General features: G+C 35.9%; 18 non-coding genes across 18 annotated transcripts; all 18 read left to right on the top strand.

The window, feature by feature from the left end:
- Nucleotides 1-420: 420 nt before the first annotated feature.
- Nucleotides 421-492, top strand: TRNAP-AGG (transfer RNA proline (anticodon AGG)). Its single transcript has one exon. It is a non-coding gene; the product is annotated as a tRNA-Pro (tRNA).
- Nucleotides 493-1,520: 1,028 nt separating this feature from the next.
- TRNAP-AGG (transfer RNA proline (anticodon AGG)) lies at nt 1,521-1,592 on the top strand. Its single transcript has one exon. It is a non-coding gene; the product is annotated as a tRNA-Pro (tRNA).
- Nucleotides 1,593-2,620: 1,028 nt separating this feature from the next.
- On the top strand, nt 2,621-2,692 carry TRNAP-AGG (transfer RNA proline (anticodon AGG)). The gene has a single exon. It is a non-coding gene; the product is annotated as a tRNA-Pro (tRNA).
- Nucleotides 2,693-3,721: 1,029 nt separating this feature from the next.
- TRNAP-AGG (transfer RNA proline (anticodon AGG)) lies at nt 3,722-3,793 on the top strand. The gene has a single exon. It is a non-coding gene; the product is annotated as a tRNA-Pro (tRNA).
- A 3,516-nt stretch (nt 3,794-7,309) lies between these two features.
- On the top strand, nt 7,310-7,381 carry TRNAP-AGG (transfer RNA proline (anticodon AGG)). Its single transcript has one exon. It is a non-coding gene; the product is annotated as a tRNA-Pro (tRNA).
- Nucleotides 7,382-8,410: 1,029 nt separating this feature from the next.
- Nucleotides 8,411-8,482, top strand: TRNAP-AGG (transfer RNA proline (anticodon AGG)). Its single transcript has one exon. It is a non-coding gene; the product is annotated as a tRNA-Pro (tRNA).
- A 1,028-nt stretch (nt 8,483-9,510) lies between these two features.
- TRNAP-AGG (transfer RNA proline (anticodon AGG)) lies at nt 9,511-9,582 on the top strand. Its single transcript has one exon. It is a non-coding gene; the product is annotated as a tRNA-Pro (tRNA).
- A 1,028-nt stretch (nt 9,583-10,610) lies between these two features.
- Nucleotides 10,611-10,682, top strand: TRNAP-AGG (transfer RNA proline (anticodon AGG)). The gene has a single exon. It is a non-coding gene; the product is annotated as a tRNA-Pro (tRNA).
- Nucleotides 10,683-11,709: 1,027 nt separating this feature from the next.
- TRNAP-AGG (transfer RNA proline (anticodon AGG)) lies at nt 11,710-11,781 on the top strand. Its single transcript has one exon. It is a non-coding gene; the product is annotated as a tRNA-Pro (tRNA).
- Nucleotides 11,782-15,299: 3,518 nt separating this feature from the next.
- Nucleotides 15,300-15,371, top strand: TRNAP-AGG (transfer RNA proline (anticodon AGG)). The gene has a single exon. It is a non-coding gene; the product is annotated as a tRNA-Pro (tRNA).
- Nucleotides 15,372-16,399: 1,028 nt separating this feature from the next.
- On the top strand, nt 16,400-16,471 carry TRNAP-AGG (transfer RNA proline (anticodon AGG)). Its single transcript has one exon. It is a non-coding gene; the product is annotated as a tRNA-Pro (tRNA).
- Nucleotides 16,472-17,499: 1,028 nt separating this feature from the next.
- On the top strand, nt 17,500-17,571 carry TRNAP-AGG (transfer RNA proline (anticodon AGG)). The gene has a single exon. It is a non-coding gene; the product is annotated as a tRNA-Pro (tRNA).
- A 1,028-nt stretch (nt 17,572-18,599) lies between these two features.
- TRNAP-AGG (transfer RNA proline (anticodon AGG)) lies at nt 18,600-18,671 on the top strand. Its single transcript has one exon. It is a non-coding gene; the product is annotated as a tRNA-Pro (tRNA).
- Nucleotides 18,672-22,184: 3,513 nt separating this feature from the next.
- Nucleotides 22,185-22,256, top strand: TRNAP-AGG (transfer RNA proline (anticodon AGG)). The gene has a single exon. It is a non-coding gene; the product is annotated as a tRNA-Pro (tRNA).
- A 1,028-nt stretch (nt 22,257-23,284) lies between these two features.
- Nucleotides 23,285-23,356, top strand: TRNAP-AGG (transfer RNA proline (anticodon AGG)). Its single transcript has one exon. It is a non-coding gene; the product is annotated as a tRNA-Pro (tRNA).
- Nucleotides 23,357-24,384: 1,028 nt separating this feature from the next.
- On the top strand, nt 24,385-24,456 carry TRNAP-AGG (transfer RNA proline (anticodon AGG)). The gene has a single exon. It is a non-coding gene; the product is annotated as a tRNA-Pro (tRNA).
- A 1,028-nt stretch (nt 24,457-25,484) lies between these two features.
- TRNAP-AGG (transfer RNA proline (anticodon AGG)) lies at nt 25,485-25,556 on the top strand. Its single transcript has one exon. It is a non-coding gene; the product is annotated as a tRNA-Pro (tRNA).
- A 1,028-nt stretch (nt 25,557-26,584) lies between these two features.
- On the top strand, nt 26,585-26,656 carry TRNAP-AGG (transfer RNA proline (anticodon AGG)). The gene has a single exon. It is a non-coding gene; the product is annotated as a tRNA-Pro (tRNA).
- Nucleotides 26,657-27,403: the final 747 nt, after the last annotated feature.

Raw genomic sequence — 27,403 nt, 5'->3', positions numbered from 1 at the left:
TAATTTCTCCTCTGCACATCTTTACTTTATTTTCAACATGGTGATAGCATGCAGAATATAAGAAAGAAAGTTAAATCCTTCATGTGCTTTTCCAACATATATTAGAACCACAAATTTCTCCTAAACCAACAAAGCCCTCATAAACAATTAAGAAATGAATGGACATTTTAAGTCTTCCCCAGCAATTTGACCAGAAGCAGACTCAACTTTGACAACAGTCAATATGATTTATCACCATCGTACATAAACCTCAACTGTTAATTCACCCATACAATGAAAATGATATTGGAAAAACAGATCCTATTGAGGAATTTTAAAATCCTCACTTCAAAACGAAAACTTTGTTTCTATTTTGAGAACACAAACGCTGTATGGCGCGTTAGTCTGGCAATTTTTTTCCTAAAACCCAACTAATGTAATGGCTCGTTGGTCTAGGGGTATGATTCTCGCTTAGGGTGCGAGAGGTCCCGGGTTCAAATCCCGGACGAGCCCAAGCATTTGGTGTTTTTTCTTTTGAAACACGTAGCTTCGAACTGTGTTTAATATAGTCAGCAAAAATCACTTATAGCAAAACCCTTCAAGTGCTCCAAAGAGAAGATGTTGGCATGCCACCATCAATATATATATTTCCTGGTGCTTCTGATATCACCTTTCAAAGCTAACATCTTATATTAATACTCGTTTAGCTTTTACTTAGAAATGTATGAGAGAAATCATAAAAAATGTGTCGTTTTCATTATCAACCATTTAAAATCAATGGTTTATCGTAAGTCATTAATGCAAGTCCTAACTGCTCAGATGACGCTTTTAAGACTGCAAAGTCTTTCTTAAGACTGCAAAATCTTTGTTAACAACAAACAAAGGGGAAAAAATACATGTTTTGACATACGGAATTCTATTTTTATTCATACTTAGACTTGTGCAAATATGTGATGGAGAGGGTAGGTTTGAATCAAATTCCTTCCAGTACACGCCTGAATGTATCGATGAATAAAACTGTAAAGGTAAATTCAAGGCAGTCGTTACGTTCGACTGTGGATTCAAGTTATGGAACCAGGCCAACCTCCCCAAACATTATAGTGCACAAGACTATTTATAATTAATTTCTCCTCTGCACATCTTTACTTTATTTTCAACATGGTGATAGCATGCAGAATATGAGAAAGAAAGTTAAATCCTTCATGTGCTTTTCCAACATATATTAGAACCACAAATTTCTCCTAAACCAACAAAGCCCTCATAAACAATTAAGAAATGAATGGACATTTTAAGTCTTCCCCAGCAATTTGACCAGAAGCAGACTCAACTTTGACAACAGTCAATATGATTTATCACCATCGTACATAAACCTCAACTGTTAATTCACCCATACAATGAAAATGATATTGGAAAAACAGATCCTATTGAGGAATTTTAAAATCCTCACTTCAAAATGAAAACTTTGTTTCTATTTTGAGAACACAAACGCTGTCTGGCGCGTTAGTCTGGCAATTTTTTTCCTAAAACCCAACTAATGTAATGGCTCGTTGGTCTAGGGGTATGATTCTCGCTTAGGGTGCGAGAGGTCCCGGGTTCAAATCCCGGACGAGCCCAAGCATTTGGTGTTTTTTCTTTTGAAACACGTAGCTTCGAACTGTGTTTAATATAGTCAGCAAAAATCACTTATAGCAAAACCCTTCAAGTGCTCCAAAGAGAAGATGTTGGCATGCCACCATCAATATATATATTTCCTGGTGCTTCTGATATCACCTTTCAAAGCTAACATCTTATATTAATACTCGTTTAGCTTTTACTTAGAAATGTATGAGAGAAATCATAAAAAATGTGTCGTTTTCATTATCAACCATTTAAAATCAATGGTTTATCGTAAGTCATTAATGCAAGTCCTAACTGCTCAGATGACGCTTTTAAGACTGCAAAGTCTTTCTTAAGACTGCAAAATCTTTGTTAACAACAAACAAAGGGGAAAAAATACATGTTTTGACATACGGAATTCTATTTTTATTCATACTTAGACTTGTGCAAATATGTGATGGAGAGGGTAGGTTTGAATCAAATTCCTTCCAGTACACGCCTGAATGTATCGATGAATAAAACTGTAAAGGTAAATTCAAGGCAGTCGTTACGTTCGACTGTGGATTCAAGTTATGGAACCAGGCCAACCTCCCCAAACATTATTTTGCACAAGACTATTTATAATTAATTTCTCCTCTGCACAACTTTACTTTATTTTCAACATGGTGATAGCATGCAGAATATGAGAAAGAAAGTTAAATCCTTCATGTGCTTTTCCAACATATATTAGAACCACAAATTTCTCCTAAACCAACAAAGCCCTCATAAACAATTAAGAAATGAATGGACATTTTAAGTCTTCCCCAGCAATTTGACCAGAAGCAGACTCAACTTTGACAACAGTCAATATGATTTATCACCATCGTACATAAACCTCAACTGTTAATTCACCCATACAATGAAAATGATATTGGAAAAACAGATCCTATTGAGGAATTTTAAAATCCTCACTTCAAAACGAAAACTTTGTTTCTATTTTGAGAACACAAACGCTGTCTGGCGCGTTAGTCTGGCAATTTTTTTCCTAAAACCCAGCTAATGTAATGGCTCGTTAGTCTAGGGGTATGATTCTCGCTTAGGGTGCGAGAGGTCCCGGGTTCAAATCCCGGACGAGCCCAAGCATTTGGTGTTTTTTCTTTTGAAACACGTAGCTTCGAACTGTGTTTAATATAGTCAGCAAAAATCACTTATAGCAAAACCCTTCAAGTGCTCCAAAGAGAAGATGTTGGCATGCCACCATCAATATATATATTTCCTGGTGCTTCTGATATCACCTTTCAAAGCTAACATCTTATATTAATACTCGTTTAGCTTTTACTTAGAAATGTATGAGAGAAATCATAAAAAATGTGTCGTTTTCATTATCAACCATTTAAAATCAATGGCTTATCGTAAGTCATTAATGCAAGTCCTAACTGCTCAGATGACGCTTTTAAGACTGCAAAGTCTTTCTTAAGACTGCAAAATCTTTGTTAACAACAAACAAAGGGGAAAAAAATATATGTTTTGACATACGGAATTCTATTTTTATTCATACTTAGACTTGTGCAAATATGTGATGGAGAGGGTAGGTTTGAATCAAATTCCTTCCAGTACACGCCTGAATGTATCGATGAATAAAACTGTAAAGGTAAATTCAAGGCAGTCGTTACGTTCGACTGTGGATTCAAGTTATGGAACCAGGCCAACCTCCCCAAACATTATTTTGCACAAGACTATTTATAATTAATTTCTCCTCTGCACATCTTTACTTTATTTTCAACATGGTGATAGCATGCAGAATATGAGAAAGAAAGTTAAATCCTTCATGTGCTTTTCCAACATATATTAGAACCACAAATTTCTCCTAAACCAACAAAGCCCTCATAAACAATTAAGAAATGAATGGACATTTTAAGTCTTCCCCAGCAATTTGACCAGAAGCAGACTCAACTTTGACAACAGTCAATATGATTTATCACCATCGTACATAAACCTCAACTGTTAATTCACCCATACAATGAAAATGATATTGGAAAAACAGATCCTATTGAGGAATTTTAAAATCCTCACTTCAAAACGAAAACTTTGTTTCTATTTTGAGAACACAAACGCTGTCTGGCGCGTTAGTCTGGCAATTTTTTTCCTAAAACCCAACTAATGTAATGGCTCGTTGGTCTAGGGGTATGATTCTCGCTTAGGGTGCGAGAGGTCCCGGGTTCAAATCCCGGACGAGCCCAAGCATTTGGTGTTTTTTCTTTTGAAACACGTAGCTTCGAACTGTGTTTAATATAGTCAGCAAAAATCACTTATAGCAAAACCCTTCAAGTGCTCCAAAGAGAAGATGTTGGCATGCCACCATCAATATATATATTTCCTGGTGCTTCTGATATCACCTTTCAAAGCTAACATCTTATATTAACCCCTTAAATCCGGAGGACGTACTATTACGCCCTGCAGGAACCGGCTCTAAACGCCGGCGGGCGTAATAGTACGTCCTCGCCATAATGGCCGCCCACGTGGCCGGCGCTAATCGCCCGCTGCAGATCGCGGTCTGGGGGGATGCCTGGCCCCCCAGGCAACCCCCCCTGTGGCCGGTGACCGCGATCTGCAGTCTCTGATCGCAGTGACAGGCTGTCACTGCGACCAGTATTCAGCATGTGTCAGCCGATTTCAAATCGGCTGACACATGCGGCCGGCGGCTTTCCCCTTCTGCAGATCGCGGTCGGGGGACTTACCTGGCCCCCCAGGCAGTCCCCCTGGGGTCAGTGACCGCGATCTGCTAAGTCTGAGATCGCAGTGACAGGCTGTCACTGCGATCTCAGAGCTCTCTGATCGCAGTGACAGCCTGTCACTGCGATCAGTGTTACATGTGTCAGCCTATTGGCTGACACATGTAACTGGCACAGTGATCCCCCTGCAGATTGGAAGGGGGGAGTGCTTGTACCACCCAGGCACTCCCCCCTGTGGTCAATTACCCAATCTGCAGGAGGTGATCACAGTGACAGGCAGTCACTGTGATCACTGATCCTGTGTGTCAGCCAGTGATGTGACATCACTGGCTGACACTGTCTCTGCCCCCTGTCCTGTAATAAAAATAAAATATTAGTTAAAAAAAGAAATAAAAAAAATGACAGTTACAAATAAAATATACTTAGATCATATATATTATATATATATATGATCTAAGTATATATATATATATATACACATACACACACATTTACACATACACGACGTGTATTTAAATATTAATATATATATATATATATATTAATATCAAATTACACGTAGACTGATACTGATTAAATATATATATAATTATTGTTATATATATATTTATAAATAATATAAAAAAAATAAATATGTAAATACGTAAAAAAATAAAATAAAATAAATAATTAAAAATAAAATATTAAAAAATATATAGATGTGTTTTATTTCGTTCTAACTGTATTGTGATATTAATATATATATATTTATATCAAAATACACGTAGAACGAAATAATATATATATCTATATACATAAATATATACGTATATATCACTATATATATACCTATATATAAATAAAAATATTAAAAAAAAAAATATATATATATATACGTATATATACACATATGTATATATATACATATATTAATTCTACACATATATTTATGTAATAATTTTACATAATTAGGTATCCTAATTAATTACAATTAGCGGGACCTGCCTGACCACCCATGCCGAAAGTATAGGGAATTTAATTTGCTAGCACTATATTTAACCCTATAACTTTCCAAGACACCATAAAACCTGTACATGGGGGGTACTGTTTTACTCGGGAGACTTCGCTGAACACAAATATTAGTGTTTCAAAACAGTAAAATGTATTACAACCATGATATCGCCAGTAAAAGTGACGTTTTTTGCATTTTTCACGCACAAACAGCACTTACAGGGACGATATTATTGCTGCAATACTTTTTACTGTTTTGAAACACAAATATTTGTGTTCAGCGAAGTCTCCTGAGTACAACAGTACCCCTCATGTACAGGTTTTATGGTGTTTTCAAAAATTACAGCGTCAAATATAATGCTTGTGTTTAATTTTTTTCACATTAAAATTCGCCAGATTGCTTACGTTGCCTTTATGACCCTATGGTAGCCCAAGAATGAAAATTACCCCTATGATGGCATACCATTTGCAATAGTAGACAACCAAAGGTATTGCAAATGGGGTATGTCCAGTCTTTTTTAGTAGCCACTTAGTCACAAACACTGGCCAAAATTGGCGTTTTTTGCATTTTTCACACACAAACAAATACGAACGCTAACTTTGGCCAGTGTTTGTGACCAAATGGCTACTAAAAAAGACTGGACATCGCTTATTTGCAATACCTTGGGTCGTCTACTATTGCAAATGGTATGCCATTATGGGTGTAAATTTATTTCCTGGGCTACTATACAGTCTCAAAGGCAACGTAACCAATCTGGCGAATTTCAATTTCAAATGTAACACGCTATATTTGACCCTGTAACTTCCCAAAACACCATAAAACCTGTACATAGGGGGTACTGTTTTACACGTGAGACTTTGCTGAATACAAATATGTGTATTTTATTGCAGTAAAAGCAAACAGTATTATGACATTAACAGTTAAAATGTCATGTAGAACGAAAAAAATCAAAAAAAATCTTATTTTCTCCCATTTTTTTCATATTAAATTATGTTTCATAGCTAAATATTTGATATTAAATGAAAGCCCTGTTTCCCCTGAATAAAATGATATATAATAAGGGGGGGTGCATTTAATATGAAAGAGGTGAATTACGGTTGGACAGACATATAGCGCAAATGCCAGGTTTTGTTTACGTTTTGTTTCGTTCACAACTTGTACATTTGGCTGCGGTGTTAAGGGGTTAATACTCGTTTAGCTTTTACTTAGAAATGTATGAGAAAAATCATAAAAAATGTGTCGTTTTCATTATCAACCATTTAAAATCAATGGTTTATCGTAAGTCATTAATGCAAGTCCTAACTGCTCAGATGACGCTTTTAAGACTGCAAAGTCTTTCTTAAGACTGCAAAATCTTTGTTAACAACAAACAAAGGGGAAAAAATACATGTTTTGACATACGGAATTCTATTTTTATTCATACTTAGACTTGTGCAAATATGTGATGGAGAGGGTAGGTTTGAATCAAATTCCTTCCAGTACACGCCTGAATGTATCGATGAATAAAACTGTAAAGGTAAATTCAAGGCAGTCGTTACGTTCGACTGTGGATTCAAGTTATGGAACCAGGCCAACCTCCCCAAACATTATTTTGCACAAGACTATTTATAATTAATTTCTCCTCTGCACATCTTTACTTTATTTTCAACATGGTGATAGCATGCAGAATATAAGAAAGAAAGTTAAATCCTTCATGTGCTTTTCCAACATATATTAGAACCACAAATTTCTCCTAAACCAACAAAGCCCTCATAAACAATTAAGAAATGAATGGACATTTTAAGTCTTCCCCAGCAATTTGACCAGAAGCAGACTCAACTTTGACAACAGTCAATATGATTTATCACCATCGTACATAAACCTCAACTGTTAATTCACCCATACAATGAAAATGATATTGGAAAAACAGATCCTATTGAGGAATTTTAAAATCCTCACTTCAAAACGAAAACTTTGTTTCTATTTTGAGAACACAAACGCTGTCTGGCGCGTTAGTCTGGCAATTTTTTTCCTAAAACCCAACTAATGTAATGGCTCGTTGGTCTAGGGGTATGATTCTCGCTTAGGGTGCGAGAGGTCCCGGGTTCAAATCCCGGACGAGCCCAAGCATTTGGTGTTTTTTCTTTTGAAACACGTAGCTTCGAACTGTGTTTAATATAGTCAGCAAAAATCACTTATAGCAAAACCCTTCAAGTGCTCCAAAGAGAAGATTTTGGCATGCCACCATCAATATATATATTTCCTGGTGCTTCTGATATCACCTTTCAAAGCTAACATCTTATATTAATACTCGTTTAGCTTTTACTTAGAAATGTATGAGAGAAATCATAAAAAATGTGTCGTTTTCATTATCAACCATTTAAAATCAATGGCTTATCGTAAGTCATTAATGCAAGTCCTAACTGCTCAGATGACGCTTTTAAGACTGCAAAGTCTTTCTTAAGACTGCAAAATCTTTGTTAACAACAAACAAAGGGGAAAAAAATATATGTTTTGACATACGGAATTCTATTTTTATTCATACTTAGACTTGTGCAAATATGTGATGGAGAGGGTAGGTTTGAATCAAATTCCTTCCAGTACACGCCTGAATGTATCGATGAATAAAACTGTAAAGGTAAATTCAAGGCAGTCGTTACGTTCAACTGTGGATTCAAGTTATGGAACCAGGCCAACCTCCCCAAACATTATTTTGCACAAGACTATTTATAATTAATTTCTCCTCTGCACATCTTTACTTTATTTTCAACATGGTGATAGCATGCAGAATATGAGAAAGAAAGTTAAATCCTTCATGTGCTTTTCCAACATATATTAGAACCACAAATTTCTCCTAAACCAACAAAGCCCTCATAAACAATTAAGAAATGAATGGACATTTTAAGTCTTCCCCAGCAATTTGACCAGAAGCAGACTCAACTTTGACAACAGTCAATATGATTTATCACCATCGTACATAAACCTCAACTGTTAATTCACCCATACAATGAAAATGATATTGGAAAAACAGATCCTATTGAGGAATTTTAAAATCCTCACTTCAAAACGAAAACTTTGTTTCTATTTTGAGAACACAAACGCTGTCTGGTGCGTTAGTCTGGCAATTTTTTTCCTAAAACCCAACTAATGTAATGGCTCGTTGGTCTAGGGGTATGATTCTCGCTTAGGGTGCGAGAGGTCCTGGGTTCAAATCCCGGACGAGCCCAAGCATTTGGTGTTTTTTCTTTTGAAACACGTAGCTTCGAACTGTGTTTAATATAGTCAGCAAAAATCACTTATAGCAAAACCCTTCAAGTGCTCCAAAGAGAAGATGTTGGCATGCCACCATCAATATATATATTTCCTGGTGCTTCTGATATCACCTTTCAAAGCTAACATCTTATATTAATACTCGTTTAGCTTTTACTTAGAAATGTATGAGAGAAATCATAAAAAATGTGTCGTTTTCATTATCAACCATTTAAAATCAATGGCTTATCGTAAGTCATTAATGCAAGTCCTAACTGCTCAGATGACGCTTTTAAGACTGCAAAGTCTTTCTTAAGACTGCAAAATCTTTGTTAACAACAAACAAAGGGGAAAAAATACATGTTTTGACATACGGAATTCTATTTTTATTCATACTTAGACTTGTGCAAATATGTGATGGAGAGGGTAGGTTTGAATCAAATTCCTTCCAGTACACGCCTGAATGTATCGATGAATAAAACTGTAAAGGTAAATTCAAGGCAGTCGTTACGTTCGACTGTGGATTCAAGTTATGGAACCAGGCCAACCTCCCCAAACATTATTTTGCACAAGACTATTTATAATTAATTTCTCCTCTGCACATCTTTACTTTATTTTCAACATGGTGATAGCATGCAGAATATGAGAAAGAAAGTTAAATCCTTCATGTGCTTTTCCAACATATATTAGAACCACAAATTTCTCCTAAACCAACAAAGCCCTCATAAACAATTAAGAAATGAATGGACATTTTAAGTCTTCCCCAGCAATTTGACCAGAAGCAGACTCAACTTTGACAACAGTCAATATGATTTATCACCATCGTACATAAACCTCAACTGTTAATTCACCCATACAATGAAAATGATATTGGAAAAACAGATCCTATTGAGGAATTTTAAAATCCTCACTTCAAAACGAAAACTTTGTTTCTATTTTGAGAACACAAACGCTGTCTGGCGCGTTAGTCTGGCAATTTTTTTCCTAAAACCCAACTAATGTAATGGCTCGTTGGTCTAGGGGTATGATTCTCGCTTAGGGTGCGAGAGGTCCCGGGTTCAAATCCCGGACGAGCCCAAGCATTTGGTGTTTTTTCTTTTGAAACACGTAGCTTCGAACTGTGTTTAATATAGTCAGCAAAAATCACTTATAGCAAAACCCTTCAAGTGCTCCAAAGAGAAGATGTTGGCATGCCACCATCAATATATATATTTCCTGGTGCTTCTGATATCACCTTTCAAAGCTAACATCTTATATTAATACTCGTTTAGCTTTTACTTAGAAATGTATGAGAGAAATCATAAAAAATGTGTCGTTTTCATTATCAACCATTTAAAATCAATGGTTTATCGTAAGTCATTAATGCAAGTCCTAACTGCTCAGATGACGCTTTTAAGACTGCAAAGTCTTTCTTAAGACTGCAAAATCTTTGTTAACAACAAACAAAGGGGAAAAAATACATGTTTTGACATACGGAATTCTATTTTTATTCATACTTAGACTTGTGCAAATATGTGATGGAGAGGGTAGGTTTGAATCAAATTCCTTCCAGTACACGCCTGAATGTATCGATGAATAAAACTGTAAAGGTAAATTCAAGGCAGTCGTTACGTTCGACTGTGGATTCAAGTTATGGAACCAGGCCAACCTCCCCAAACATTATTTTGCACAAGACTATTTATAATTAATTTCTCCTCTGCACATCTTTACTTTATTTTCAACATGGTGATAGCATGCAGAATATAAGAAAGAAAGTTAAATCCTTCATGTGCTTTTCCAACATATATTAGAACCACAAATTTCTCCTAAACCAACAAAGCCCTCATAAACAATTAAGAAATGAATGGACATTTTAAGTCTTCCCCAGCAATTTGACCAGAAGCAGACTCAACTTTGACAACAGTCAATATGATTTATCACCATCGTACATAAACCTCAACTGTTAATTCACCCATACAATGAAAATGATATTGGAAAAACAGATCCTATTGAGGAATTTTAAAATCCTCACTTCAAAACGAAAACTTTGTTTCTATTTTGAGAACACAAACGCTGTCTGGCGCGTTAGTCTGGCAATTTTTTTCCTAAAACCCAACTAATGTAATGGCTCGTTGGTCTAGGGGTATGATTCTCGCTTAGGGTGCGAGAGGTCCCGGGTTCAAATCCCGGACGAGCCCAAGCATTTGGTGTTTTTTCTTTTGAAACACGTAGCTTCGAACTGTGTTTAATATAGTCAGCAAAAATCACTTATAGCAAAACCCTTCAAGTGCTCCAAAGAGAAGATGTTGGCATGCCACCATCAATATATATATTTCCTGGTGCTTCTGATATCACCTTTCAAAGCTAACATCTTATATTAATACTCGTTTAGCTTTTACTTAGAAATGTATGAGAGAAATCATAAAAAATGTGTCGTTTTCATTATCAACCATTTAAAATCAATGGCTTATCGTAAGTCATTAATGCAAGTCCTAACTGCTCAGATGACGCTTTTAAGACTGCAAAGTCTTTCTTAAGACTGCAAAATCTTTGTTAACAACAAACAAAGGGGAAAAATACATGTTTTGACATACGGAATTCTATTTTTATTCATACTTAGACTTGTGCAAATATGTGATGGAGAGGGTAGGTTTGAATCAAATTCCTTCCAGTACACGCCTGAATGTATCGATGAATAAAACTGTAAAGGTAAATTCAAGGCAGTCGTTACGTTCGACTGTGGATTCAAGTTATGGAACCAGGCCAACCTCCCCAAACATTATTTTGCACAAGACTATTTATAATTAATTTCTCCTCTGCACATCTTTACTTTATTTTCAACATGGTGATAGCATGCAGAATATGAGAAAGAAAGTTAAATCCTTCATGTGCTTTTCCAACATATATTAGAACCACAAATTTCTCCTAAACCAACAAAGCCCTCATAAACAATTAAGAAATGAATGGACATTTTAAGTCTTCCCCAGCAATTTGACCAGAAGCAGACTCAACTTTGACAACAGTCAATATGATTTATCACCATCGTACATAAACCTCAACTGTTAATTCACCCATACAATGAAAATGATATTGGAAAAACAGATCCTATGGAGGAATTTTAAAATCCTCACTTCAAAATGAAAACTTTGTTTCTATTTTGAGAACACAAACGCTGTCTGGCGCGTTAGTCTGGCAATTTTTTTCCTAAAACCCAACTAATGTAATGGCTCGTTGGTCTAGGGGTATGATTCTCGCTTAGGGTGCGAGAGGTCCCGGGTTCAAATCCCGGACGAGCCCAAGCATTTGGTGTTTTTTCTTTTGAAACACGTAGCTTCGAACTGTGTTTAATATAGTCAGCAAAAATCACTTATAGCAAAACCCTTCAAGTGCTCCAAAGAGAAGATGTTGGCATGCCACCATCAATATATATATTTCCTGGTGCTTCTGATATCACCTTTCAAAGCTAACATCTTATATTAACCCCTTAAATCCGGAGGACGTACTATTACGCCCTGCAGGAACCGGCTCTAAACGCCGGCGGGCGTAATAGTACGTCCTCGCCATAATGGCCGCCCACGTGGCCGGCGCTAATCGCCCGCTGCAGATCGCGGTCTGGGGGGATGCCTGGCCCCCCAGGCAACCCCCCCTGTGGCCGGTGACCGCGATCTGCAGTCTCTGATCGCAGTGACAGGCTGTCACTGCGACCAGTATTCAGCATGTGTCAGCCGATTTCAAATCGGCTGACACATGCGGCCGGCGGCTTTCCCCTTCTGCAGATCGCGGTCGGGGGACTTACCTGGCCCCCCAGGCAGTCCCCCTGGGGTCAGTGACCGCGATCTGCTAAGTCTGAGATCGCAGTGACAGGCTGTCACTGCGATCTCAGAGCTCTCTGATCGCAGTGACAGCCTGTCACTGCGATCAGTGTTACATGTGTCAGCCTATTGGCTGACACATGTAACTGGCACAGTGATCCCCCTGCAGATTGGAAGGGGGGAGTGCTTGTACCACCCAGGCACTCCCCCCTGTGGTCAATTACCCAATCTGCAGGAGGTGATCACAGTGACAGGCAGTCACTGTGATCACTGATCCTGTGTGTCAGCCAGTGATGTGACATCACTGGCTGACACTGTCTCTGCCCCCTGTCCTGTAATAAAAATAAAATATTAGTTAAAAAAAGAAATAAAAAAAATGACAGTTACAAATAAAATATACTTAGATCATATATATTATATATATATGATCTAAGTATATATATATATATATACACATACACACACATTTACACATACACGACGTGTATTTAAATATTAATATATATATATATATATATATATTAATATCAAATTACACGTAGACTGATACTGATTAAATATATATATAATTATTGTTATATATATATTTATAAATAATATAAAAAAAATAAATATGTAAATACGTAAAAAAATAAAATAAAATAAATAATTAAAAATAAAATATTAAAAAATATATAGATGTGTTTTATTTCGTTCTAACTGTATTGTGATATTAATATATATATATTTATATCAAAATACACGTAGAACGAAATAATATATATATCTATATACATAAATATATACGTATATATCACTATATATATACCTATATATAAATAAAAATATTAAAAAAAAATATATATATATATATACGTATATATACACATATGTATATATATACATATATTAATTCTACACATATATTTATGTAATAATTTTACATAATTAGGTATCCTAATTAATTACAATTAGCGGGACCTGCCTGACCACCCATGCCGAAAGTATAGGGAATTTAATTTGCTAGCACTATATTTAACCCTATAACTTTCCAAGACACCACAAAACCTGTACATGGGGGGTACTGTTTTACTCGGGAGACTTCGCTGAACACAAATATTAGTGTTTCAAAACAGTAAAATGTATTACAACCATGATATCGCCAGTAAAAGTGACGTTTTTTGCATTTTTCACGCACAAACAGCACTTACAGGGACGATATTATTGCTGCAATACTTTTTACTGTTTTGAAACACAAATATTTGTGTTCAGCGAAGTCTCCTGAGTACAACAGTACCCCTCATGTACAGGTTTTATGGTGTTTTCAAAAATTACAGCGTCAAATATAATGCTTGTGTTTAATTTTTTTCACATTAAAATTCGCCAGATTGCTTACGTTGCCTTTATGACCCTATGGTAGCCCAAGAATGAAAATTACCCCTATGATGGCATACCATTTGCAATAGTAGACAACCAAAGGTATTGCAAATGGGGTATGTCCAGTCTTTTTTAGTAGCCACTTAGTCACAAACACTGGCCAAAATTGGCGTTTTTTGCATTTTTCACACACAAACAAATACGAACGCTAACTTTGGCCAGTGTTTGTGACCAAATGGCTACTAAAAAAGACTGGACATCGCTTATTTGCAATACCTTGGGTCGTCTACTATTGCAAATGGTATGCCATTATGGGTGTAAATTTATTTCCTGGGCTACTATACAGTCTCAAAGGCAACGTAACCAATCTGGCGAATTTCAATTTCAAATGTAACACGCTATATTTGACCCTGTAACTTCCCAAAACACCATAAAACCTGTACATAGGGGGTACTGTTTTACACGTGAGACTTTGCTGAATACAAATATGTGTATTTTATTGCAGTAAAAGCAAACAGTATTATGACATTAACAGTTAAAATGTCATGTAGAACGAAAAAAATCAAAAAAAATCTTATTTTCTCCCATTTTTTTCATATTAAATTATGTTTCATAGCTAAATATTTGATATTAAATGAAAGCCCTGTTTCCCCTGAATAAAATGATATATAATAAGGGGGGGTGCATTTAATATGAAAGAGGTGAATTACGGTTGGACAGACATATAGCGCAAATGCCAGGTTTTGTTTACGTTTTGTTTCGTTCACAACTTGTACATTTGGCTGCGGTGTTAAGGGGTTAATACTCGTTTAGCTTTTACTTAGAAATGTATGAGAAAAATCATAAAAAATGTGTCGTTTTCATTATCAACCATTTAAAATCAATGGTTTATCGTAAGTCATTAATGCAAGTCCTAACTGCTCAGATGACGCTTTTAAGACTGCAAAGTCTTTCTTAAGACTGCAAAATCTTTGTTAACAACAAACAAAGGGGAAAAAATACATGTTTTGACATACGGAATTCTATTTTTATTCATACTTAGACTTGTGCAAATATGTGATGGAGAGGGTAGGTTTGAATCAAATTCCTTCCAGTACACGCCTGAATGTATCGATGAATAAAACTGTAAAGGTAAATTCAAGGCAGTCGTTACGTTCGACTGTGGATTCAAGTTATGGAACCAGGCCAACCTCCCCAAACATTATTTTGCACAAGACTATTTATAATTAATTTCTCCTCTGCACATCTTTACTTTATTTTCAACATGGTGATAGCATGCAGAATATAAGAAAGAAAGTTAAATCCTTCATGTGCTTTTCCAACATATATTAGAACCACAAATTTCTCCTAAACCAACAAAGCCCTCATAAACAATTAAGAAATGAATGGACATTTTAAGTCTTCCCCAGCAATTTGACCAGAAGCAGACTCAACTTTGACAACAGTCAATATGATTTATCACCATCGTACATAAACCTCAACTGTTAATTCACCCATACAATGAAAATGATATTGGAAAAACAGATCCTATTGAGGAATTTTAAAATCCTCACTTCAAAACGAAAACTTTGTTTCTATTTTGAGAACACAAACGCTGTCTGGCGCGTTAGTCTGGCAATTTTTTTCCTAAAACCCAACTAATGTAATGGCTCGTTGGTCTAGGGGTATGATTCTCGCTTAGGGTGCGAGAGGTCCCGGGTTCAAATCCCGGACGAGCCCAAGCATTTGGTGTTTTTTCTTTTGAAACACGTAGCTTCGAACTGTGTTTAATATAGTCAGCAAAAATCACTTATAGCAAAACCCTTCAAGTGCTCCAAAGAGAAGATGTTGGCATGCCACCATCAATATATATATTTCCTGGTGCTTCTGATATCACCTTTCAAAGCTAACATCTTATATTAATACTCGTTTAGCTTTTACTTAGAAATGTATGAGAGAAATCATGAAAAATGTGTCGTTTTCATTATCAACCATTTAAAATCAATGGTTTATCGTAAGTCATTAATGCAAGTCCTAACTGCTCAGATGACGCTTTTAAGACTGCAAAGTCTTTCTTAAGACTGCAAAATCTTTGTTAACAACAAACAAAGGGGAAAAAATACATGTTTTGACATACGGAATTCTATTTTTATTCATACTTAGACTTGTGCAAATATGTGATGGAGAGGGTAGGTTTGAATCAAATTCCTTCCAGTACACGCCTGAATGTATCGATGAATAAAACTGTAAAGGTAAATTCAAGGCAGTCGTTACGTTCGACTGTGGATTCAAGTTATGGAACCAGGCCAACCTCCCCAAACATTATAGTGCACAAGACTATTTATAATTAATTTCTCCTCTGCACATATTTACTTTATTTTCAACATGGTGATAGCATGCAGAATATGAGAAAGAAAGTTAAATCCTTCATGTGCTTTTCCAACATATATTAGAACCACAAATTTCTCCTAAACCAACAAAGCCCTCATAAACAATTAAGAAATGAATGGACATTTTAAGTCTTCCCCAGCAATTTGACCAGAAGCAGACTCAACTTTGACAACAGTCAATATGATTTATCACCATCGTACATAAACCTCAACTGTTAATTCACCCATACAATGAAAATGATATTGGAAAAACAGATCCTATTGAGGAATTTTAAAATCCTCACTTCAAAACGAAAACTTTGTTTCTATTTTGAGAACACAAACGCTGTCTGGCGCGTTAGTCTGGCAATTTTTTTCCTAAAACCCAACTAATGTAATGGCTCGTTGGTCTAGGGGTATGATTCTCGCTTAGGGTGCGAGAGGTCCCGGGTTCAAATCCCGGACGAGCCCAAGCATTTGGTGTTTTTTCTTTTGAAACACGTAGCTTCGAACTGTGTTTAATATAGTCAGCAAAAATCACTTATAGCAAAACCCTTCAAGTGCTCCAAAGAGAAGATGTTGGCATGCCACCATCAATATATATATTTCCTGGTGCTTCTGATATCACCTTTCAAAGCTAACATCTTATATTAATACTCGTTTAGCTTTTACTTAGAAATGTATGAGAGAAATCATAAAAAATGTGTCGTTTTCATTATCAACCATTTAAAATCAATGGTTTATCGTAAGTCATTAATGCAAGTCCTAACTGCTCAGATGACGCTTTTAAGACTGCAAAGTCTTTCTTAAGACTGCAAAATCTTTGTTAACAACAAACAAAGGGGAAAAAATACATGTTTTGACATACGGAATTCTATTTTTATTCATACTTAGACTTGTGCAAATATGTGATGGAGAGGGTAGGTTTGAATCAAATTCCTTCCAGTACACGCCTGAATGTATCGATGAATAAAACTGTAAAGGTAAATTCAAGGCAGTCGTTACGTTCGACTGTGGATTCAAGTTATGGAACCAGGCCAACCTCCCCAAACATTATTTTGCACAAGACTATTTATAATTAATTTCTCCTCTGCACATCTTTACTTTATTTTCAACATGGTGATAGCATGCAGAATATAAGAAAGAAAGTTAAATCCTTCATGTGCTTTTCCAACATATATTAGAACCACAAATTTCTCCTAAACCAACAAAGCCCTCATAAACAATTAAGAAATGAATGGACATTTTAAGTCTTCCCCAGCAATTTGACCAGAAGCAGACTCAACTTTGACAACAGTCAATATGATTTATCACCATCGTACATAAACCTCAACTGTTAATTCACCCATACAATGAAAATGATATTGGAAAAACAGATCCTATTGAGGAATTTTAAAATCCTCACTTCAAAACGAAAACTTTGTTTCTATTTTGAGAACACAAACGCTGTCTGGCGCGTTAGTCTGGCAATTTTTTTCCTAAAACCCAACTAATGTAATGGCTCGTTGGTCTAGGGGTATGATTCTCGCTTAGGGTGCGAGAGGTCCCGGGTTCAAATCCCGGACGAGCCCAAGCATTTGGTGTTTTTTCTTTTGAAACACGTAGCTTCGAACTGTGTTTAATATAGTCAGCAAAAATCACTTATAGCAAAACCCTTCAAGTGCTCCAAAGAGAAGATGTTGGCATGCCACCATCAATATATATATTTCCTGGTGCTTCTGATATCACCTTTCAACGCTAACATCTTATATTAATACTCGTTTAGCTTTTACTTAGAAATGTATGAGAGAAATCATAAAAAATGTGTCGTTTTCATTATCAACCATTTAAAATCAATGGCTTATCGTAAGTCATTAATGCAAGTCCTAACTGCTCAGATGACGCTTTTAAGACTGCAAAGTCTTTCTTAAGACTGCAAAATCTTTGTTAACAACAAACAAAGGGGAAAAAATACATGTTTTGACATACGGAATTCTATTTTTATTCATACTTAGACTTGTGCAAATATGTGATGGAGAGGGTAGGTTTGAATCAAATTCCTTCCAGTACACGCCTGAATGTATCGATGAATAAAACTGTAAAGGTAAATTCAAGGCAGTCGTTACGTTCGACTGTGGATTCAAGTTATGGAACCAGGCCAACCTCCCCAAACATTATTTTGCACAAGACTATTTATAATTAATTTCTCCTCTGCACATCTTTACTTTATTTTCAACATGGTGATAGCATGCAGAATATGAGAAAGAAAGTTAAATCCTTCATGTGCTTTTCCAACATATATTAGAACCACAAATTTCTCCTAAACCAACAAAGCCCTCATAAACAATTAAGAAATGAATGGACATTTTAAGTCTTCCCCAGCAATTTGACCAGAAGCAGACTCAACTTTGACAACAGTCAATATGATTTATCACCATCGTACATAAACCTCAACTGTTAATTCACCCATACAATGAAAATGATATTGGAAAAACAGATCCTATTGAGGAATTTTAAAATCCTCACTTCAAAATGAAAACTTTGTTTCTATTTTGAGAACACAAACGCTGTCTGGCGCGTTAGTCTGGCAATTTTTTTCCTAAAACCCAACTAATGTAATGGCTCGTTGGTCTAGGGGTATGATTCTCGCTTAGGGTGCGAGAGGTCCCGGGTTCAAATCCCGGACGAGCCCAAGCATTTGGTGTTTTTTCTTTTGAAACACGTAGCTTCGAACTGTGTTTAATATAGTCAGCAAAAATCACTTATAGCAAAACCCTTCAAGTGCTCCAAAGAGAAGATGTTGGCATGCCACCATCAATATATATATTTCCTGGTGCTTCTGATATCACCTTTCAAAGCTAACATCTTATATTAACCCCTTAAATCCGGAGGACGTACTATTACGCCCTGCAGGAACCGGCTCTAAACGCCGGCGGGCGTAATAGTACGTCCTCGCCATAATGGCCGCCCACATGGCCGGCGCTAATCGCCCGCTGCAGATCGCGGTCTGGGGGGATGCCTGGCCCCCCAGGCAACCCCCCCTGTGGCCGGTGACCGCGATCTGCAGTCTCTGATCGCAGTGACAGGCTGTCACTGCGACCAGTATTCAGCATGTGTCAGCCGATTTCAAATCGGCTGACACATGCGGCCGGCGGCTTTCCCCTTCTGCAGATCGCGGTCGGGGGACTTACCTGGCCCCCCAGGCAGTCCCCCTGGGGTCAGTGACCGCGATCTGCTAAGTCTGAGATCGCAGTGACAGGCTGTCACTGCGATCTCAGAGCTCTCTGATCGCAGTGACAGCCTGTCACTGCGATCAGTGTTACATGTGTCAGCCTATTGGCTGACACATGTAACTGGCACAGTGATCCCCCTGCAGATTGGAAGGGGGGAGTGCTTGTACCACCCAGGCACTCCCCCCTGTGGTCAATTACCCAATCTGCAGGAGGTGATCACAGTGACAGGCAGTCACTGTGATCACTGATCCTGTGTGTCAGCCAGTGATGTGACATCACTGGCTGACACTGTCTCTGCCCCCTGTCCTGTAATAAAAATAAAATATTAGTTAAAAAAAGAAATAAAAAAAATGACAGTTACAAATAAAATATACTTAGATCATATATATTATATATATATGATCTAAGTATATATATATATATACACATACACACACATTTACACATACACGACGTGTATTTAAATATTAATATATATATATATATATATTAATATCAAATTACACGTAGACTGATACTGATTAAATATATATATAATTATTGTTATATATATATTTATAAATAATATAAAAAAAATAAATATGTAAATACGTAAAAAAATAAAATAAAATAAATAATTAAAAATAAAATATTAAAAAATATATAGATGTGTTTTATTTCGTTCTAACTGTATTGTGATATTAATATATATATATTTATATCAAAATACACGTAGAACGAAATAATATATATATCTATATACATAAATATATACGTATATATCACTATATATATACCTATATATAAATAAAAATATTAAAAAAAAAAATATATATATATATACGTATATATACACATATGTATATATATACATATATTAATTCTACACATATATTTATGTAATAATTTTACATAATTAGGTATCCTAATTAATTACAATTAGCGGGACCTGCCTGACCACCCATGCCGAAAGTATAGGGAATTTAATTTGCTAGCACTATATTTAACCCTATAACTTTCCAAGACACCACAAAACCTGTACATGGGGGGTACTGTTTTACTCGGGAGACTTCGCTGAACACAAATATTAGTGTTTCAAAACAGTAAAATGTATTACAACCATGATATCGCCAGTAAAAGTGACGTTTTTTGCATTTTTCACGCACAAACAGCACTTACAGGGACGATATTATTGCTGCAATACTTTTTACTGTTTTGAAACACAAATATTTGTGTTCAGCGAAGTCTCCTGAGTACAACAGTACCCCTCATGTACAGGTTTTATGGTGTTTTCAAAAATTACAGCGTCAAATATAATGCTTGTGTTTAATTTATTTCACATTAAAATTCGCCAGATTGCTTACGTTGCCTTTATGACCCTATGGTAGCCCAAGAATGAAAATTACCCCTATGATGGCATACCATTTGCAATAGTAGACAACCAAAGGTATTGCAAATGGGGTATGTCCAGTCTTTTTTAGTAGCCACTTAGTCACAAACACTGGCCAAAATTGGCGTTTTTTGCATTTTTCACACACAAACAAATACGAACGCTAACTTTGGCCAGTGTTTGTGACCAAATGGCTACTAAAAAAGACTGGACATCGCTTATTTGCAATACCTTGGGTCGTCTACTATTGCAAATGGTATGCCATTATGGGTGTAAATTTATTTCCTGGGCTACTATACAGTCTCAAAGGCAACGTAACCAATCTGGCGAATTTCAATTTCAAATGTAACACGCTATATTTGACCCTGTAACTTCCCAAAACACCATAAAACCTGTACATAGGGGGTACTGTTTTACACGTGAGACTTTGCTGAATACAAATATGTGTATTTTATTGCAGTAAAAGCAAACAGTATTATGACATTAACAGTTAAAATGTCATGTAGAACGAAAAAAATCAAAAAAAATCTTATTTTCTCCCATTTTTTTCATATTAAATTATGTTTCATAGCTAAATATTTGATATTAAATGAAAGCCCTGTTTCCCCTGAATAAAATGATATATAATAAGGGGGGGTGCATTTAATATGAAAGAGGTGAATTACGGTTGGACAGACATATAGCGCAAATGCCAGGTTTTGTTTACGTTTTGTTTCGTTCACAACTTGTACATTTGGCTGCGGTGTTAAGGGGTTAATACTCGTTTAGCTTTTACTTAGAAATGTATGAGAAAAATCATAAAAAAATGTGTCGTTTTCATTATCAACCATTTAAAATCAATGGTTTATCGTAAGTCATTAATGCAAGTCCTAACTGCTCAGATGACGCTTTTAAGACTGCAAAGTCTTTCTTAAGACTGCAAAATCTTTGTTAACAACAAACAAAGGGGAAAAAATACATGTTTTGACATACGGAATTCTATTTTTATTCATACTTAGACTTGTGCAAATATGTGATGGAGAGGGTAGGTTTGAATCAAATTCCTTCCAGTACACGCCTGAATGTATCGATGAATAAAACTGTAAAGGTAAATTCAAGGCAGTCGTTACGTTCGACTGTGGATTCAAGTTATGGAACCAGGCCAACCTCCCCAAACATTATTTTGCACAAGACTATTTATAATTAATTTCTCCTCTGCACATCTTTACTTTATTTTCAACATGGTGATAGCATGCAGAATATAAGAAAGAAAGTTAAATCCTTCATGTGCTTTTCCAACATATATTAGAACCACAAATTTCTCCTAAACCAACAAAGCCCTCATAAACAATTAAGAAATGAATGGACATTTTAAGTCTTCCCCAGCAATTTGACCAGAAGCAGACTCAACTTTGACAACAGTCAATATGATTTATCACCATCGTACATAAACCTCAACTGTTAATTCACCCATACAATGAAAATGATATTGGAAAAACAGATCCTATTGAGGAATTTTAAAATCCTCACTTCAAAACGAAAACTTTGTTTCTATTTTGAGAACACAAACGCTGTCTGGCGCGTTAGTCTGGCAATTTTTTTCCTAAAACCCAACTAATGTAATGGCTCGTTGGTCTAGGGGTATGATTCTCGCTTAGGGTGCGAGAGGTCCCGGGTTCAAATCCCGGACGAGCCCAAGCATTTGGTGTTTTTTCTTTTGAAACACGTAGCTTCGAACTGTGTTTAATATAGTCAGCAAAAATCACTTATAGCAAAACCCTTCAAGTGCTCCAAAGAGAAGATGTTGGCATGCCACCATCAATATATATATTTCCTGGTGCTTCTGATATCACCTTTCAAAGCTAACATCTTATATTAATACTCGTTTAGCTTTTACTTAGAAATGTATGAGAGAAATCATGAAAAATGTGTCGTTTTCATTATCAACCATTTAAAATCAATGGTTTATCGTAAGTCATTAATGCAAGTCCTAACTGCTCAGATGACGCTTTTAAGACTGCAAAGTCTTTCTTAAGACTGCAAAATCTTTGTTAACAACAAACAAAGGGGAAAAAATACATGTTTTGACATACGGAATTCTATTTTTATTCATACTTAGACTTGTGCAAATATGTGATGGAGAGGGTAGGTTTGAATCAAATTCCTTCCAGTACACGCCTGAATGTATCGATGAATAAAACTGTAAAGGTAAATTCAAGGCAGTCGTTACGTTCGACTGTGGATTCAAGTTATGGAACCAGGCCAACCTCCCCAAACATTATAGTGCACAAGACTATTTATAATTAATTTCTCCTCTGCACATATTTACTTTATTTTCAACATGGTGATAGCATGCAGAATATGAGAAAGAAAGTTAAATCCTTCATGTGCTTTTCCAACATATATTAGAACCACAAATTTCTCCTAAACCAACAAAGCCCTCATAAACAATTAAGAAATGAATGGACATTTTAAGTCTTCCCCAGCAATTTGACCAGAAGCAGACTCAACTTTGACAACAGTCAATATGATTTATCACCATCGTACATAAACCTCAACTGTTAATTCACCCATACAATGAAAATGATATTGGAAAAACAGATCCTATTGAGGAATTTTAAAATCCTCACTTCAAAACGAAAACTTTGTTTCTATTTTGAGAACACAAACGCTGTCTGGCGCGTTAGTCTGGCAATTTTTTTCCTAAAACCCAACTAATGTAATGGCTCGTTGGTCTAGGGGTATGATTCTCGCTTAGGGTGCGAGAGGTCCCGGGTTCAAATCCCGGACGAGCCCAAGCATTTGGTGTTTTTTCTTTTGAAACACGTAGCTTCGAACTGTGTTTAATATAGTCAGCAAAAATCACTTATAGCAAAACCCTTCAAGTGCTCCAAAGAGAAGATGTTGGCATGCCACCATCAATATATATATTTCCTGGTGCTTCTGATATCACCTTTCAAAGCTAACATCTTATATTAATACTCGTTTAGCTTTTACTTAGAAATGTATGAGAGAAATCATAAAAAATGTGTTGTTTTCATTATCAACCATTTAAAATCAATGGTTTATCGTAAGTCATTAATGCAAGTCCTAACTGCTCAGATGACGCTTTTAAGACTGCAAAGTCTTTCTTAAGACTGCAAAATCTTTGTTAACAACAAACAAAGGGGAAAAAATACATGTTTTGACATACGGAATTCTATTTTTATTCATACTTAGACTTGTGCAAATATGTGATGGAGAGGGTAGGTTTGAATCAAATTCCTTCCAGTACACGCCTGAATGTATCGATGAATAAAACTGTAAAGGTAAATTCAAGGCAGTCGTTACGTTCGACTGTGGATTCAAGTTATGGAACCAGGCCAACCTCCCCAAACATTATTTTGCACAAGACTATTTATAATTAATTTCTCCTCTGCACAACTTTACTTTATTTTCAACATGGTGATAGCATGCAGAATATGAGAAAGAAAGTTAAATCCTTCATGTGCTTTTCCAACATATATTAGAACCACAAATTTCTCCTAAACCAACAAAGCCCTCATAAACAATTAAGAAATGAATGGACATTTTAAGTCTTCCCCAGCAATTTGACCAGAAGCAGACTCAACTTTGACAACAGTCAATATGATTTATCACCATCGTACATAAACCTCAACTGTTAATTCACCCATACAATGAAAATGATATTGGAAAAACAGATCCTATTGAGGAATTTTAAAATCCTCACTTCAAAACGAAAACTTTGTTTCTATTTTGAGAACACAAACGCTGTCTGGCGCGTTAGTCTGGCAATTTTTTTCCTAAAACCCAACTAATGTAATGGCTCGTTGGTCTAGGGGTATGATTCTCGCTTAGGGTGCGAGAGGTCCCGGGTTCAAATCCCGGACGAGCCCAAGCATTTGGTGTTTTTTCTTTTGAAACACGTAGCTTCGAAGTGTGTTTAATATAGTCAGCAAAAATCACTTATAGCAAAACCCTTCAAGTGCTCCAAAGAGAAGATGTTGGCATGCCACCATCAATATATATATTTCCTGGTGCTTCTGATATCACCTTTCAGAGCTAACATCTTATATTAATACTCGTTTAGCTTTTACTTAGAAATGTATGAGAGAAATCATAAAAAATGTGTCGTTTTCATTATCAACCATTTAAAATCAATGGTTTATCGTAAGTCATTAATGCAAGTCCTAACTGCTCAGATGACGCTTTTAAGACTGCAAAGTCTTTCTTAAGACTGCAAAATCTTTGTTAACAACAAACAAAGGGGAAAAAATACATGTTTTGACATACGGAATTCTATTTTTATTCATACTTAGACTTGTGCAAATATGTGATGGAGAGGGTAGGTTTGAATCAAATTCCTTCCAGTACACGCCTGAATGTATCGATGAATAAAACTGTAAAGGTAAATTCAAGGCAGTCGTTACGTTCGACTGTGGATTCAAGTTATGGAACCAGGCCAACCTCCCCAAACATTATTTTGCACAAGACTATTTATAATTAATTTCTCCTCTGCACAACTTTACTTTATTTTCAACATGGTGATAGCATGCAGAATATGAGAAAGAAAGTTAAATCCTTCATGTGCTTTTCCAACATATATTAGAACCACCAATTTCTCCTAAACCAACAAAGCCCTCATAAACAATTAAGAAATGAATGGACATTTTAAGTCTTCCCCAGCAATTTGACCAGAAGCAGACTCAACTTTGACAACAGTCAATATGATTTATCACCATCGTACATAAACCTCAACTGTTAATTCACCCATACAATGAAAATGATATTGGAAAAACAGATCCTATTGAGGAATTTTAAAATCCTCACTTCAAAACGAAAACTTTGTTTCTATTTTGAGAACACAAACGCTGTCTGGCGCGTTAGTCTGGCAATTTTTTTCCTAAAACCCAACTAATGTAATGGCTCGTTGGTCTAGGGGTATGATTCTCGCTTAGGGTGCGAGAGGTCCCGGGTTCAAATCCCGGACGAGCCCAAGCATTTGGTGTTTTTTCTTTTGAAACACGTAGCTTCGAAGTGTGTTTAATATAGTCAGCAAAAATCACTTATAGCAAAACCCTTCAAGTGCTCCAAAGAGAAGATGTTGGCATGCCACCATCAATATATATATTTCCTGGTGCTTCTGATATCACCTTTCAAAGCTAACATCTTATATTAATACTCGTTTAGCTTTTACTTAGAAATGTATGAGAGAAATCATAAAAAATGTGTCGTTTTCATTATCAACCATTTAAAATCAATGGTTTATCGTAAGTCATTAATGCAAGTCCTAACTGCTCAGATGACGCTTTTAAGACTGCAAAGTCTTTCTTAAGACTGCAAAATCTTTGTTAACAACAAGCAAAGGGGAAAAAATACATGTTTTGACATACGGAATTCTATTTTTATTCATACTTAGACTTGTGCAAATATGTGATGGAGAGGGTAGGTTTGAATCAAATTCCTTCCAGTACACGCCTGAATGTATCGATGAATAAAACTGTAAAGGTAAATTCAAGGCAGTCGTTACGTTCGACTGTGGATTCAAGTTATGGAACCAGGCCAACCTCCCCAAACATTATTTTGCACAAGACTATTTATAATTAATTTCTCCTCTGCACAACTTTACTTTATTTTCAACATGGTGATAGCATGCAGAATATGAGAAAGAAAGTTAAATCCTTCATGTGCTTTTCCAACATATATTAGAACCACAAATTTCTCCTAAACCAACAAAGCCCTCATAAACAATTAAGAAATGAATGGACATTTTAAGTCTTCCCCAGCAATTTGACCAGAAGCAGACTCAACTTTGACAACAGTCAATATGATTTATCACCATCGTACATAAACCTCAACTGTTAATTCACCCATACAATGAAAATGATATTGGAAAAACAGATCCTATTGAGGAATTTTAAAATCCTCACTTCAAAACGAAAACTTTGTTTCTATTTTGAGAACACAAACGCTGTCTGGCGCGTTAGTCTGGCAATTTTTTTCCTAAAACCCAACTAATGTAATGGCTCGTTGGTCTAGGGGTATGATTCTCGCTTAGGGTGCGAGAGGTCCCGGGTTCAAATCCCGGACGAGCCCAAGCATTTGGTGTTTTTTCTTTTGAAACACGTAGCTTCGAACTGTGTTTAATATAGTCAGCAAAAATCACTTATAGCAAAACCCTTCAAGTGCTCCAAAGAGAAGATGTTGGCATGCCACCATCAATATATATATTTCCTGGTGCTTCTGATATCACCTTTCAAAGCTAACATCTTATATTAATACTCGTTTAGCTTTTACTTAGAAATGTATGAGAGAAATCATAAAAAATGTGTCGTTTTCATTATCAACCATTTAAAATCAATGGTTTATCGTAAGTCATTAATGCAAGTCCTAACTGCTCAGATGACGCTTTTAAGACTGCAAAGTCTTTCTTAAGACTGCAAAATCTTTGTTAACAACAAACAAAGGGGAAAAAATACATGTTTTGACATACGGAATTCTATTTTTATTCATACTTAGACTTGTGCAAATATGTGATGGAGAGGGTAGGTTTGAATCAAATTCCTTCCAGTACACGCCTGAATGTATCGATGAATAAAACTGTAAAGGTAAATTCAAGGCAGTCGTTACGTTCGACTGTGGATTCAAGTTATGGAACCAGGCCAACCTCCCCAAACATTATTTTGCACAAGACTATTTATAATTAATTTCTCCTCTGCACAACTTTACTTTATTTTCAACATGGTGATAGCATGCAGAATATGAGAAAGAAAGTTAAATCCTTCATGTGCTTTTCCAACATATATTAGAACCACAATTTTCTCCTAAACCAACAAAGCCCTC

The sequence above is a fragment of the Pelobates fuscus genome, chromosome 6 (assembly GCF_036172605.1).
Source record: "Pelobates fuscus isolate aPelFus1 chromosome 6, aPelFus1.pri, whole genome shotgun sequence".
Taxonomy (NCBI): domain Eukaryota; kingdom Metazoa; phylum Chordata; class Amphibia; order Anura; family Pelobatidae; genus Pelobates; species Pelobates fuscus.
The sequence above is the reverse complement of the archived record's forward strand: the minus strand, read 5'-3'. Positions and strand labels throughout refer to the sequence as shown.